The sequence below is a fragment of the Dama dama genome, chromosome 29, assembly GCF_033118175.1.
Source record: "Dama dama isolate Ldn47 chromosome 29, ASM3311817v1, whole genome shotgun sequence".
Lineage (NCBI taxonomy): Eukaryota > Metazoa > Chordata > Mammalia > Artiodactyla > Cervidae > Dama > Dama dama.
The window spans coordinates 46,463,904-46,478,535 of NC_083709.1; the positions used below are offsets into that span (position 1 = coordinate 46,463,904).

General features: G+C 38.1%; 1 protein-coding gene across 2 annotated transcripts in view; it reads right to left on the reverse strand.

The window, feature by feature from the left end:
• Positions 1-14,632, reverse strand: part of IL33 (interleukin 33) — a 59,411-nt gene that overhangs the window by 26,574 nt on the left and 18,205 nt on the right. The window contains exon 1 of one of the 2 annotated variants that reach the window (XM_061132411.1): positions 10,445-10,465. The exons of the other annotated variant lie outside the window; for it this stretch is intronic. The gene's annotated coding sequence lies outside the window, so the exon portion shown is untranslated. Of the gene's footprint in view, positions 1-10,444; positions 10,466-14,632 lie in introns of those variants that run through there. 2 annotated transcript variants of the gene reach the window in all.

Below are 14,632 nucleotides of genomic sequence, written 5' to 3' on the forward strand. Positions count from 1 at the left end.
CAGCAAAATCCCCAGTACAAGCCATGTTTGTTTGTACAAGTTTCCAGTACAAGCCATGGCAGCTTTAAAAATTTCCAAGAAATGCCGCATTTGACATCATTGACTTTATGATCTCCCAACTTGGGGACAGATAAAAACCCTTACTAATCAAGCTGAAAATCTGGTTTCTCAACAGGGAATGCCTCGGAATCCTGAAAATATTTTAGTTGCTATGCTTGCGTTGCTTGCTTTTGCTTCTCCCGCTCAGGCTGACTTGATTAATCACCCTTATTGGGCTTATATACCTAACCCCCCTTTATTGCAGGCTATAAAATGGACAGACATAGGACCGATCATATCCACTAATGACTCAGTACATATGCCTCCTCCTTGGAACTTGGAGGGGCCCTCTCATCCTGAGAAAGAAGACTAATTAACATTTCTCTAGGCTATTAAATTCTTCCTTTATGCATGGGCCCAGCAGAATTATGTATTAGTGTTTGTCAACAAATGTGGACTTTCATCCTGCCTCCAAAAAAGAATTTCTGCACATTGCTTGGACTCTTTACTGCCCTGTCCTTTTATGAGAACCATGCCAATACTACCAAAACTCTAGGAAAAGGACAAAAGTTGGAATGTAAGGGGTTTACTTATAAGGACTTTAAATATACTCCTGTTTATTGGGATAGATGTCAAGCTAAATCAGGTAAATTAATGTTTATGGCCAATTACCCCATTGTTCATTGGAGACCCTATGGTATGTGGTTATCTAACTGCTCAGATGATATTAACAGTACTGTGTATGATTATGTTACTCAAGTAACATACAGGGTTACCAACAGTTCGATGAAACACTTCCATGACAAAGGACTCCTTGGCTGGCTTGATGGCGGAATGGCACCTCCTTGCCCTTGAATTGTCCTCAATAAACAGACTGGGCCTAAACAATGGGACATCTGGAGACTTGCTGCAAGTACTGAAAAACTTGAAACTTGGACTAGATATTTCAGAGACAAGTTGTAATCATAGTAACTATTCCTTCCATTATAATCATTCATATTTTATACAAGCTTGTGTTCCCCCTTCCTTTTGTTATAGCCATAGGAAACTTACAATTTAATAAGACTTTATGTTCTGTGACTTGTATAGATTACAAATTGTATACTTGTCTTAATTCCTCTGTTTCTCTAAAAAACAAATCCCTTTTGATTCTTTGATCTCGACGTAGTCTATGGTTGCCAGTAGATCTCCAACGACCCTGGGAAGAGGGTCCCATGACAGGACTTGCCTCCTGGTTACTCACTAAATTACTCCGACGATCTAAGTGATTCATTGGATGGCTAATTCTTGACATTTTGAGATTAATAGCCATTTTCACCATTGCTGCTGTCACAGACATTGCTTTACAAACTTCAGTTCAAACACAAAACTTTATTCAGAATTGGACTAAAAATGCTCATACTATATGGGTCACTCAGGTTCAGATAGATGAAAAAGTTCAAGATAAAATTCAGAGATTAAAAACAGCCATCCAATGGGTTGGAGATCAGTTAATAGATTTACAAAAACAAATATTATTAAATTATGTTTGGAATTCTACTCAATTTTGTATCACTCCATTTTGGTTCAACCATAATGCTTACTATTGGGAACAAATCAAATTTCATCTGCAAAATATACATAATAACACTTCCTTAAATGTACAATTGTTGCAAAAGAAAGTTTTTGAAACTTTCTCTAAGAGTTTACTCTCTTCCAACAATTTGGAAACCTTAGCTGAACAGCTAATTGATCAATTATCTGGGCTGGACCCTCGAGGATGTTTTCAAAACATTACACATAGTACTGGATCTGAAACTATAATGCTGATAGTTGTCCTGGTGATTATATTTGTAGTATACCTATGCCTTTCAACTAAAATTGTTCAAACTAAACAAACAAAAGTATCTACAGTCACCCCCAATTATGAAAAAATTTAAAAAGGGGAATTGTCAGGGGACGTTCAACTTTAAGGGATCCAATATGTTATTCTCTTCTTTGGTATGCCGTTTCTCAAGGACTCTCTATTCCTTTTCAGTTCCTGGAAAATAGGAATGAGCAGAGCTGCACGCAGTTCTCAGGACTGAGATCGTGAGAAAGGGCACCTGCTTGGATTCCTTTCAGTGACTCCCTTCAGTGACTCCCTTCAGTGACTCCCTTTGGTGACCTTTTACTTAAAGGTAATCTATTCAGTTATGCCCCTCTTACTCAGGATATGGAATGCTTTCTGGCCCGTTAAAGATTGTTATTTGCTTGGCTTTGTTTTTGCTCAATTTTTTTACTGCCTAAAGCTGCCTTGTATGAAGATATATAAACATGCGTTTCTGCAAATAAAGCACCCTTGTTTCACTTGAGACTTGGGTCCCCTGCTTCCCTCTTCTCATCCACTCCAGTCCCCAGGTCCCAGTCTACAAAGACTGTGACACCTTCCCACAACCAAGTCCTAAACAGAGCTTTCAGATTATTTTAGCCAGAGCACTTTCAGTGAGTTATACTCAGTCATTCACTTTTATAAAACCTCTATCATTTGGACTCTACACACTTATTACTCACTGTAGAGCATATAAGGACCCAGATTATTTAATTGCCTTTCTCTTTCCTACAGAAACTTGAAAACTTTTTAAGTAATCTTTTTCTAGTTATAAAAATGATATATGTACACTTAGAAAATGTGTGACAGGAAAGCATGTATACTGTAGATCCTAACATTCTTTTTTCCAGTGAAGAAGTATTATATATATCTATTTTTAAATAAAAAGTAGAATCATACTGCTAATGTTATCTTGTAAGCTTTTTTCATCATACAGTTAACATGCATCATAAGCATAAACATGACGTTTCTACATGTCAGAATAAATTTTTTTACAGGAAGCATTACAAATATACATAATCATATAAATATACTATAAGCACTCTTGTATTGATTAATTCTTTGACTGTTTCCAGTTTTTCCCTTTTCTTCTTTTCTGCTATAACCAGTGTTGCAACTGACAGGTCTGTGTGTGTGTGTTTGTGTGTTGTGATTCTGGTAAGCCTTTGTAAGTTCATTGGTAGCATACATTCCTTGTAGCAGGATTTCTGGATCAAACTGTATAAGCATCTTATATTTTGATAGATGTTATCCAACTCACTTCAAAAAGTTTGTACTGATTCATAATTTCAGCAATTCAAGTGAATGCCCTTTCTCCATTGCTTTAGCATCAGGGGTCCAGTGAGGGTAGGGGAGGTCATCACCTTTAAAATGTTTGCTTTCTTTTTTTTTTTTTCATGTATTTTTATTAGTTGGAGGCTAATTACTTTACAATATTGTAGTGATTTTTGTCATACATTGACATGAATCAGCCATGGATTTACATGTATTCCCCATCCCGATTCCCCCTCCCACCTCCCTCTCTACCCGATCCTTCTGGGTTTTCCCAGTGCACCAGGCCCGAGCACTTGTCTCATGCATCCAGCCTGGGCTGGTGATCTGTTTCACCCTAGATAATATACATGTTTCGATGATGATCTCTCAAAACATCCCACACTCGCTTTCTCCCACAGAGTCCAAAAGTCTGTTCTGTACATCTGTGTCTCTTTTTCTGTTTTGCATATAGGGTTATCATTACCATCTTTCTAAATTCCATATATATGTGTTAGTATACTGTAATGGTCTTTAAAATGTTTGCTTTCTAAAGAGTGGGAAATAGCTTATGGTTTTGAATTTTGTTTCTGTAAGTATTTAGTGAGATTTAACTTTAAAAAAAAAAATTTGTTGTCAGTGTCTGTAAATTAATGACATACGAATTCTTTGTAAATTAAGAGGTGAAATTGTTGTCTGTGAAAAAATTTCCCCAGTACCGATTACTATTTGTTAATTGCATTTAACATTTTTTTGACATAAGTTTTCAAGTATTATGTGGTAAACTTTTTAAAGATATTTTAAAAATTTATTTATTTTTAATTGAAGGATAATTGCTTTACAGTGTTGCACTGGTTTCTAGCAAACATCAACATGATCAGCCATAGGTTTACTCATGTTTGATTGATTTTGTTACCACTTTATTTATTTTCTAATTGAAGGATAATTGCTTTACAGAATTTTGTGGTTTTCTGTCAAACATCAGCAAGAATCAGGCATAGGTACACCCATGTTACGAGGTAAATTTTAATCAACTTTTCCTTCTATAACTTCTGGATGTTGTGTCCTGCTTTGAAGACGCCCTCTCCTCAAAGATTATAAATTAATTTATCATGCCACTTTCTGAAAGTTTTATTCTTTACTATTTAATATTTAAATCTTTAATCCCTTATTATGTCTAGTATAAAGAGTAATTTAGGGATTTCTTTTCCCCCAAATGCTTATCCCAAACACCTTTGTAATCCAATTTAGATAAAGTGAGGCTTCATATGTTATGTGGGGAGTAGAATGCAGGGAGCTGTGAATATAATGGTAAGGAGTTTGACTTTTACTTTGTAGCTAACGGGAATCTTTTATAAGTTTTTTAAGCAAGTGAGAAATATCAAAGATGTGTTTTATGAATGTAATTTTATGGCTGTATGAAGGACTAGAAGAAAGGAAAGAATGCCAGTTAGGAGGCCAATTAAATAACCCAGGCAAAAAGCAGAGAGGATGGAGCTCGGGCAGTGTCAGTGAGACTAGTCAGGAGGGGATGAAGGTGATTAGTGCTGCAGGCATAGTTCATAAGAGTCCTTGAATGTTAGAGTGAGAAAGGGCTCCAGATCCCTGGTCCTACCTCTATTGTAGCATAGCTCTTTAGCGGCTGAGTCAGGATTAGAACCAAAGTTCATTCGCAGTTCAGTGTTGTGTCTGCCACAGAGCCTCCATAGCTCTTTTTGGATGTGGGTAAATCAGCTCTGGACAGGGGACGGGAAGGCAAAAGGAAGTGAAATTGGTGCCAGTGGTTCTGGGTAGAAAACTCAGGTGGGGAGTTCATTGACAGGAACAAGCAATGAGTAATATGGGGCAAATGGTATCTCAAACTTAAGGAACAATTATATGGAAATTTCAGCAGGGAGCTGGAGCTGGGTTGTTGGTTGAGAAGGCCAGACTTAGCCATGTGGATTTGTTCATTTGTGAAAGCATAACTATTGATTATGTGGGAGCAAAGTGATATTGGCTCAGCTGAGTGTGGAGCAGGAAGAGAAAGCTGTGTCTAGATGGAACTGTGGAGACTCTTACATTTAAGGGGCAAGAGAAGAAAAGGAGTTAGCAAAGAAGATCAGAAAGAGAAGGGGAAAAAACAGGTCATATTATGAAGGCTAAGAAAGCAGATCCTCTCAAAAAGGAACATTTGATGAACAGTAGTGAGCAGTGCAGAGAACTGGCAGATTAGAGGCCTTGGAGAGAGTCCTTTAAGTGTGGTAGGAAAGTGCAGTGTGCTGCAGTGTGAAGAAGAAAGGAGAAAGACTTTTTTTAAAAGTATAGTAATGGAAGGGAAACACAGAGAAAATGGTATCTTGACAGCAGCATGGAGAAGGGAGGATGCTGCTAACTAGTTAGGTGAAAAGTCTAGGGCATGTTACTTGATGTCTCTAAAGCTTCAGTTTCCTCATAATAACACTTTTTCTTATAATATTTTGAACTCGTGGGTTTTTTTATGAGAATTATATAAGGAGGTACATTTTAAGCACTTAGCATAATAGCTAGAATATAGTAAAACTTAACACTTGTTAGTATTTTTTTATTTTTTTATTAGAATATGAAACTCTTAGGTGTGTTTCAAAGTAGAGAGAAAGTAGTGAATGAGAAAGAGAAAACTGATATAGTTTTCTATATCAAAACTATATAAATAGTTTTCTATATCAAAGTCCCAGAGGAGACAGAGAAGAGAGAGGGGGAGAGAATACTAGTGGAAGGTTTGAAAAGGAGAAGGCATATTTCTTTGTGTAGGAGAGGAGGAAAAGTGAGAGAATGAGGGAGATGTGAAATGTCGGGTCTAGGAACATGAACTTGAGGATCTTGGAAAATGGCCTGATTCTTCTTCATAAAGTAGGTTGTGAGAAGCTTTACAGTGATTAAGGGAAATATAAATATGCTTAAAAGACTTAACTAGGGAATGGGGTAATACTGTTCATGGATCATCAAGCTTCATTTCTGGAAGATGAAAAAAGTTTTGGAGCTGGATTATGATGGTTGCTCACTAATGTCAGTGTATTTCATATTCACTTAAAATGATTTAAATGAAGATCAGATGTATTATATTTATTGTTACATTTTAGCACAATTTCTAAAGGTTTTAAAAATGGGAGTGGGAAAAGTAAAAATATAGAAGCTTGTTTTATATTATAAACAGGTGAATTCCAGTGTTCCTGTCTTGGAGGTGGAGATGTTCTGATGATAATGGTGGTCAGGATGAGGCTTTGTGAGTGAGCTGTGCATTGCAGGCACATTCTTTATCATCTGAGCCACCAGCAAAGCCCTGTAGAGGACTAAAGAATCATTAAAGCAGGCAATGAAGTCAACTGAGGGTGACGATAGAGGAGGCAACTCAAACAGAAAAGGATGTTGGGATCCCTGGTAACCAGAATGGAAAGACATTAATATAAGTAGTTGGGCCCAGGGTTGAGGTTACCAAGGGCAGTGGAAAATGAGAAATGTGCCGCTTCCTGTATTAGTGCTGGGAAATGGGCACACAATGAAGGAGAGTGGGTTTAAGAATAGTAGGGTCACCAGGGGAAAGCCATATTTTAGACAATACAAGGAAAGAGAAGGAACTTTTTAAGAAAGGAGGAAGAAGAGGGTAAGAGTGTACATGTAGTGGAAAGGAACATTCCAGAGGAAATGACATACATTTAAATCACTAAACCCTGGAGAAGGAAATCGCCACCCATTCCAGTATTCTTCCCTGGAGAATTTCATGGACAGAGGAGCCTGGCTGGCTATATGGTCCATGGGGTCACTGAGAGTCAGATATGACTGAGCGACTAACACTAAATCACAAAAAGTAAAATAAAAACCTGAAATGAGATTTTAATCAAGGAATAGTATCTTAAATAGAAATTCATTAGTTGGTAACTCAGCAACAACAACAACAAAAATGTATGCGATATTATCATTTCCAAAGTTGCCATGTGTAATGATTGCTTCTTTGGCTGGAGAAGGCTTCCAGAAACCTACATTCCACAAATACTGAGGGCCCATTAGTTGCCAGTGACTATGTATTCCATCAGCGTTAATCCATGGGACACTGCACAACAGTTTTCATTTTACTTTGTCATATAATCTACATTTGATCAAATAGAAAATTGTTTATTGAATTGGTAAATATCTCTTATATGTCAGGTGATGCTGTTTGATTAGCAATTTCTCTCTTCCAAAATATTGATACCCTTAAGAGTGTTAATTGGCTGCTGGTTTTTCTTTCCTCTTTGTGGATTTTACTTTTAAAATAAATTAATTTAATCAGATTGGAGTGAGGAGTCTTGTTAAAATGCAGAGTTTATGAGAAATTTTTATTAAAAATACATGTTCATTATGGAAAATTTGGATGATACAGAAAATAGAAAGTTTAATCTTTGATGTCCTAGGAAGTAGTTAAATGCTTTGAAAAGAAATATAGCTGGTAATCATTATAGAGAAATCCCAACCTCTCTGAGGTACCGAGTTCACAAATGGTGTGGATTTGTATCTGTACAGGTGCTAAGAATAACAATAATAAATCAAACACTTTTCTAGTGCTCAGCTAGGTGCTAGGGATACAGTAGTGAATAAAGCAAGCTTCTTCCTGCCCTCCTGGAGTTTATTCTTTTGGGGGGAGATATATTTTGAGAAAATAACCATACAAATAAATCATTTATGAATATGATAAATAAGAATTAGATTGATGAGGAAGTTTAAGGACTAGAATGGTACTAAGATAGTGTGGTCAGAGAAGGTGGCATTTAAGCTGTGCCCAAAGGGTGTGAAGAACATATGGCCGAGAGGGGACAGAGGATGCCTTCTGGATAGAGAAAACTCCAGGCGCAAAGGCCCTGATAGAACTTGCAGTTTTTAGGGAACTAAGAGTGCCAGTGTGGCTGGAGCATATTGGGCAATTGGGAGAGTATAATGTAATGGGGTTGGAGAAGAAAGGAGGAAGAAACCAAGGAGGGCTGGGCCCTGGAGGCTAGGGGAAGGAGTTGGATTTCATTCAAAGTGCAATGGGAAGCCAAAGAAGGGTTTTAAGTAATGTGGAATATGACTGGGTTTTTTAAAGAGTGCTCTGCCTGCTATGTGAGGAACAGATGGAGGGCAGTAAGAGAGAAGGAATAAAACCAAGCAGGGAGTCTGCATTAGTTCAGACTCTGAATAATGATGGTGGTGGCGATGACACTAATGGTGATAACAGTTACAGTATCGTGGGCATCTTCTGTGGATCAGATGTTTTACATACATTGTTTATAATAGTCACCATATCACCAGTATTTGATATGGTTTCCTCCATTTTAGAAGTGAGGAAATAGAAACTCAGAGTGATTAACTGTCTTGCAAAAGGCCACATAGTCAGTAAGTAGCAAAGGCAGAATTTGAAATCAAATCCATTTGGTTCTTTCTCTTATTCCATGGGAGCCATTGGTAGAATAAGGTGAAATTGAATTCCTGGGCCTTCAATTCCATTCACTGTGTTGTCAGGCTTGCATGTTCTTGTTTGTGCAGAGGAACTCTGAGGGTATGGTAGAATTATACTAACCCATTGCTGGGTACCAGAAAATTATTGAAAGAAGTCAGCACCCCAAAATTGATCCTGGCTGGTAGGAGAGAGGGGAAATGGAAAATATGACTAAGCTTGGCAACACTGAATGACTTAATTCTGAGAGATTTTACAGGGAAGCAGAGGGAAAAGATAAGAGGGAAGTGTGGGTACACTGACCTCCTCCATTGGTTGTGGTGGCTTTAATTCTTTCTTGGGGAAGATCAGACTAACTGATATGGAAGAAGGAGGCAACAATGAGCACTCAAACTGAATCACTTCCTGTTCTCCACTCCCCACCACTCTGAAAGTTTCTACATGCCTCCTGGGGAGAGGAAACACTCTGTTAAGAAATCTGGCAAATCAATCTATGACTCAAGCCAAACCTTTTGTGAGTAAAAGGGAGGAATGATGTGAGTTTTCATGGAGAATTTCTTTTATGTATTCAAGGTAAACTACAGCATTTGTAAAACACTCTATGCTTTCTTACAGTTCCTCTGGATGCATCTTATCCAATCATTTTTATACCCTGGTGCGACCCACTCCTTCCAACTTTCTGGCTTCACACACCCCCTTGCTCATTACCCTGTACATTTTAGACCCACTGGACGATTTACTCTTCCTCAAGTTACCATGTGCTTTCACACCTGCATGCCTTGTTCAAGTTGTTCCTCTTGCTAAACTTGCCTCTTCCCCTTCACGTGGGAAACTTCTATTTAACCTTTACAGCTCAATTGAAATGATTTTGTCTACCAATCAGCAGAATTTATTGCTTCATTCCTTACTTGCTTATCATATCCAACGTGTTTCTCTTTGTTTCATCCATTGGCTGTTAGCTCCTTGGGAATGAACATTATACCTTAGTCATCTTTTGTTTTCCAAGCAACTACTCATAAGCAGACACTCAATAAAATGTTGTATAATTTGTATAGGTCCTTTCAAAAACCCTACAAACTAGGCAAGGCAGGCATCACCAGCTGGACAGATGTGGAAGCCTATCCAAATCCCAAAGATCACCACAGAGTGGTGTAGCAGGAACTGTGGGTTGAGAATTATGAAACTGGCACTACTGAATTTTGACCTATAAAAATAACACTTTTATATGACTCAACCTGATAGAACCCAGGTCTTCTTGTTCTTGGGTCAGTGCTTGTTCTAAAGCATTTAAAGAAGCTGACTTTATGTTTAGTCTCTGGCTCTGTGGTTTTAGTGTGATCAACATTTTGAATTATTCATGCCCCACCTCATGCCTCACATATGTGACAAATAGATTCAAGGAATTAGATCTGGTAGACAGAATGTCTGAAGAACTATGGACAGAGGTTCCTAACATCGTACAGGAGGTGGTGACCAAAACCATCCCAAAGAAAAAGAAATCGAAGAAGGCAAAGTGGCTGTCTGAGGAGGCCTTACAAATAGCTGAGAAAAGAAGAGAAATAAAAAGCAAAGGAGAAAAGGAATGCTATACCCAACTGGATGCAGAGATCCATAGAATAGCAAGAAGAGATAAGAAAGCCTTCTCAAGTGAACAATGCAAATAAATAGAGGAAAACAATAGAATGAAAAAGACTAGAGATCTCTTTAATTGGAGATACTAAGGGAACATTTCATGCAAAGATGGGCACAATAAAGGGCAGAAATGGCAAGGACCTAACAGAAGCAGAAGAGATTAAGAAGAGGTGGCAAGAATACACAGAAAAACTATACAGAAAAAATCTCAATGACCAGATAACCACAGTGGTATGATCACTCACCTAGAGCCAGACATCCTGGAGTATGAAGTCAAGTGGGCCGCAGGAAGCTTTACTGTGAAAAAAGCTAGTGGAGGTGATAGGATTCCAGCTGAGCTGTTTAAAATCCTAAAAGATGATGCTGTTAAAGTGCTGCACTCAATATATGCTAACAATTTGGAAAACTCAGCAGTGGCCACAGGACTGGAAAAGGTCAGTTTTCATTCCAGTCCTCAAGAAAAGCAATGCCAAATAATATTCAAACTACCAAACAATTGCACTCATTTCATATGCTAGCAAGGTAATACTCAAAATCTTTCAAGCTAAGTTTCAACTGTACCTGAACTGAGAACTTTCAGATGTACAAGCTGGATTTTGAGAAGGCAGAGGAACCAGAGATCAAATTGCCAATAGCCAATCTGTTGAATCACAGAAAAAACAAGGGAATTCTAGAAAAATATCTCCTTCTGCTTCATTGACTGTGCTAATGTCTTTGTCTGTGTGAGTCACAACAAACTGTGGAAAATTCTTAAAAAGATGGGAATACTAGATCTTGCCTACCTCCTGAGAAATCTGTATGCAGGTCAAGAAGCCACAGCTAGAACTGTACATAGAACAACAGACTGGTTCAAATCATTGGAACTGTACATAGAACAACAGACTGGTTCAAATTTGGGGAAAGAGTAGTACATCAAGGCTGTATATTGTCACCCTGCTTATTTAACTTATATGCAGAGTACTTCATGTGAAATTCCAGGCTGGATGACTCACAAGCTGGAATCAAGATTGCCAGGAGAAATATCAACAACCTCAGATTTGCAAATGTTACCACTCTAATGGCAGGAAGCAAAAAGGAACTAAAGAGCCTCCTGATGAGGGTGAAAGAAGAGAGTGAAAAAGCTGGCTTAAAGCTCAACTTTCAAGAAACTAAGATCATGGCATCTGGTCCCATCACTTCATGACAAATGGGGAAACAATGGAAATAGTGACAGACTTTATTTCCTTAGGCTCCAAACTCACTGTGGATGGTACTGCAGGCATGAAGTTTAAAAGACACTTGTTTCTAGGTTTATTATAGATAAATAAAGACAGTATATTAAACCTAGACAGTATATTAAAAAGCAGAGACATTACTTTACTGACAAAGGTTCTTATAGTCAGAGCTATGTTTTTCTAGTAGTCATGAACAGATGTGAGGTTTGGACCATAAAGAAGGCTGAGCGCTGAAGAATTGATGCTTTTGAATTGTGGTGCTGGAGAAGACTATTGAGAGTACCTTGGACAGCAGGGAGATCAAATCAGTCAATCCTAAAGGAAATCAACCCTGAATATTCATTAGAAGGACTGAGGCTGAAGCTGAAGCTCCAATACTTGGCCACCTGATGCAAAAAGACAACTCATTGGAAAAGACCCTGATGCTGGGAAAGATTGAGGGCAGGAAGAGAAGAGAGTGACAGAGGATGAGATGGCTAGGTAGCATTACTGACTCAGTGGACATAAGTTTGAGCAAACTCAGGGAAATTGTGAAGGACAGTAAAGCCTGGCATGCTGCAGACTTTAGAATTGCAAAGAGTTGGACACAACCCACCAACTGAACAACAATTGCAACATGAAAAGTCAGCCCCCACAAGTCTTTGCAGCCTGAAATCATACTCACTACCTGTGTGCTTCCAAAAGCCTGAAATAGAGAATTAAATATAAAATGGTGGTAGGTTGCTAGTATCCCAAGTCATATTGGAAGGGCAAACTCAGATCTTTTCTTGATGAATCTTGTGAGCTGCATCCCAAGCTGCAAAACATTTACACAAAAAAATTTCCCAGATGAATTAGTAATTTACAGCTAAGATTTGTTAAGCAAACAAGAATAGTAGACACCATGTTGAGAGCCCCAAAAGGGAACAGACAGCAGAAACCAACTTGCAAAGACTTTACGTATTAGAACAATCAGAAATGACATATAAAACAACTGATTTTAATATGTTTAGGTAGTGTTCTAAAAAGATTGAAGACATGAACAAAGAACAAATGGATATGAAAAAGATCCAAATAGAGTATCTAGCAATGAAAAACATATTGTTGAAATTATAGCTCCATGTATTGATTAAACAGATTAGACACAAATGAAGAGTCAATAAACTAGAAAATATACCTGAAAATATTCCCTGGAATACAATCTAGGAATACTTAAAGATAAAAATGTATATAAAAAAGGAGGTAAGAAACTGAAAGAACAGGATGAAACAGTCTAATGTGTATCTAGTTGGAATTTTAGAAGGCAGTAGAATAAGAAAGAAACAATATTTGAAGAAATAAAGGCTGAGAACTTTCCAGAATTATTGAGAGACTCCAATCCTGAGATCTAAAAATCCCAGTGTAGGTTTAAAAAACAAAAGAAAGAAATGTACATCTTGATATATTAATTATGAAACAGCAGAACATTTTTAAAAAGAGAGAAGATTGTAATGTCAGTCACTAAAAACAATGAAACAAATTGGATTAGAACAAAGGAATTTTTTATTGGATTTATGGATGGGTATGTGGTCTTGGAACTTATTTAGTCCAGAACCCATGAAATTAGCATCAGATATTTGTAGAACCACTAAAGCACATTTTTCAGTCTGCTGAGTACCATTAAAAACTGCAGGACTGGTTTAAAATCCCTTCTTTTACAGATGAGGGAAGCGAACACTCAAAGCTAGTCTTCTTCAAGGTCACACAGCTAGGGAGTGAGTATATGGTGGAGGACCAGAACTCAGGTCCCCACCTCACAGAGCCGTAGCTATGACTGCTCTTTCCTCTATAACCTGATGCTGTTTCTTTAAAAATTTAAGCAACAGCAGCAAAGAAAAACAAATGAAGAAAGCACAGGGAAGACTTCCGTTTTATCAGGTAACTGTTTGATGCTGTCATTTTGTCTCACTTACAGAATGTAATAGATATTTGAATAACTTCTTCCACAGTACAATGTCCCACCTCTAGGAATCAAGGAAACTGCTCACTTTTTTGGATGGGGATAAGGGCATGCAGCCTTGCTTTGTTTTCTTCTAGCTTGTGGGACAATGTGAGGGAAGAGTGAGAAAGGTTTTAGAAGATGCGATTAAAACTGAATCACAGAAAATATTTCTGGCATAGCATTACATTAGTGGCAGGGGAACAAGGAATGGGAGCAAAATTTCAGTCTGGACAAAGGCTTTGCTGAGAAATACACAAGGTAAAAGCAGGTGTCAAGCCACAGAGTGTGAATATACCTGAGTCACTAGGTCATAAAATCAGCATTCGAAACTGAAGATAAAGTCCCATCTGTTTTGCTTCAGTTCACTATTTTAGACATGCCTTGCTTTGCTTTCTAAAAAGTTTATACCTAAGAACTATGAAGTAGCTTGTATATTATTCCTGCTGGTTATTGCCACGCAGAAATAGCTGTCCAGTGTTGTTGAATTTCCTTATTTCTTGAGGAAAGCCAGAAATCCAGATTTATGAGAAATTTACTTAATTTAAATCCTGACAACAAATTCAGTATTTTACAGAAGCCTGGTAGACCATCAGTTTGTGGCCTCTTCTACCACCAAGTGGTAGAGATATCTAAATATTTTCTGCTTCCACTCTTCTAACTCATTTATTTCAGCCACTGAAGTCTGGTTACTGCCTACCATCCCTTTTTAAGAATTCTCCTTACCTCTTAAATGGAGAATCCCCAAGATTCTATCAACCTGATTTACTCTTTTCTGTCATTTGTGGCTGATTTTACCCACTCCATGACTTCAGTACTGCTCACCCATGCATTCATCATGCCCAAATCTAGACCTTGAACTTTCAGCATCCACATACCTAACCACCTATTGGGTATCACCCCCAGAACTGTGGCTGTGCAAACTCAGCTTGTCTACACCTGCACCTTTCCTGTATTCCCACCACCATCCAGCCAGCTGTCCAGATTAGAAATCACTGCTCTTTCCTCTCCTTCACCACCAGAGTCTAAAATCTTCCATCTTAGAAAGATCCCCACAATCCAGCCCAGCCTCTCTCTCCACCTCTCATGCCACTGCCTTAGTGTTGTTCCACATCTCTCACCTTGACTGTTGAGGGTAGCCTGAACCATTTCTGGGGGATTTAAGAGCTAAGAAGGAAAAAGAGCAGATTTAGATATGTTGTGGCAAGGGGTGAAACAATGAGAAGAAAAACTAGGATGGGAAGTAGCCACATGGCCACAGG